The following is a 1,918-nucleotide window of genomic DNA, read 5'->3' as shown; positions in this document are numbered from 1 at the left end:
AATTGACAGAATATTTATTATATAGTGATAAAAGGTAAAAGGAGAAATATATGTATATGTATAACAGAAAACTGTCAAATAATATATATTAAATATACAATATGTAATCTGAAATTATACTCATTGTTTTATGTTTAATTTAGATGAAAATAATTTGTGAATAATATACTGACAATCTTCATTGCATAAAGCTACATTAAGGATTCACATTTTTTATGTACTTCCTTTTCCTAAAGATTATATCTTATTAAAAATAGAAAGCTGATCAATGATTAGATAAATTTTAAATGGTGGAAAAATAATCCTGTTAAAATTAAAAATATGTAAATATCATAATTTGGATATGCTTTCATTACATATTAAAGTAATAATAGGAAGACATTTTTCAAATTTTAATCAGAATATTTATAAAGCTACTTTTCTGAAACTAGTGTACTATTCACTCAAATATTCACTTGAATTTTGAGTGTTGCATTATAAATTGAGGAACACATATTTGATAATTGTCTCACCCTAAGAAACAAAAAGTTAAAGTTTATTTTATTTTTCCCCAGGATATAATTTATCCTACTTGTCTAAAATTCTCATGCAATACTCAGAAATTATAGACAAGTCAAGATGGAAGTATTTGCCTAATGCAAAGATTTATTTTAATCAATTTATTTTTATTGATTGATGCTTATATATGTTGGTAGATTTTATCAAAATAAATTATACCCTCATAGCAAAGAAGCTCTTTAATCCATTTTAATGCATTAAGTGATAAGATGTAGTTTTGAATTTGAGCAATCATAGATAATACAGTGTATCTGTAAATAACTGTTTTTATTATTTTTGTTGGTAGGCATTCCAGCAAATTTTCCAGAGGAATGGTTGAAAACAACTTCTGTTTTTGAAGCCTCAAACTTCCAATGTAATTAAGGAAATAGAAAACTCAAAGTCCTAAACAGAATTGGGTGCAGATTACGGGTGCCATTGATTAAGAAGAGACAGAGAGAGAGAGAGTCTATTCCTGACATCATATCCAGTCAGGGTTTTAGTTGTTAGTCTTGCACAGTCAATTTATAAATAAAAGTATGTTTTTAATATTATATTCTAGTTTTATGAATTCATCTGCATTTTACAAACTCAAATCCAAAGAGCCATAAAAATTGAATAATATTCTCATTGTTGAAAACAGAATCAAAGGAGAAGAGACAGTACTTTTTGTTATTTATTCAACTAAATAGTAGGTTCATGTTATTTTTAAGAATCTTTTTTTTTTTTCTCTGACTTCAGTAAGGCAAACCATTTATTTGATTCATCGCTGTCAAGAACTTCTCTGGAGAGAATTCGCTTGCTCTGGGTACAGAGCAATGTGTTTTCAATCCTTTGTACAGTTTCCCTAACAACCCAGAATGTATTCTTTTACCTGTCACTTCTAAGATGCAAGTAACTATTTTCTATAACTATGAAAGACTTCAGAATGCCTACAGGGCCGATGGTTAATGTTAATCAGACAATTTGATGGTGCCCATATGTCCAAAGTATTTTATCGATAAGAAAATTGGGAAAAGAATTTAAAAGAAGAAAGGAAGTGATATCAATTGTAATAAGTGCAGCAAACCCTGAGCAGGGTATGTGTGTTTTGGCTGAAGACAAGTTAAGGCTATGTTCAAGTTATGAAATAAAAGCTGACAGAATTCACTTCAGATAAGATAGATTGAGGAGGCCAGAATGTATGCCAAGCCCAAAATATTTTGTGTTGTAATGTCATTTCTCTAAAAATTGCTCTACATATTAGAGTATCTCTTACCATGTTATAAAATACTCATATAAGAATGTGGGACCATTATTGCCATATTAGTAAAGATTCTTACAATTTTTTTTTTTTGTTACCAGTGAGAGAAAATTTCATTCAAAGTAAAAGAGAGAGAGA

The sequence above is a fragment of the Cebus imitator genome, unplaced genomic scaffold, assembly GCF_001604975.1.
Source record: "Cebus imitator isolate Cc_AM_T3 unplaced genomic scaffold, Cebus_imitator-1.0 Scaffold164, whole genome shotgun sequence".
In the NCBI taxonomy this organism is placed as follows: Eukaryota; Metazoa; Chordata; class Mammalia; order Primates; family Cebidae; genus Cebus; species Cebus imitator.
This window is presented reverse-complemented; position numbering follows the sequence as displayed.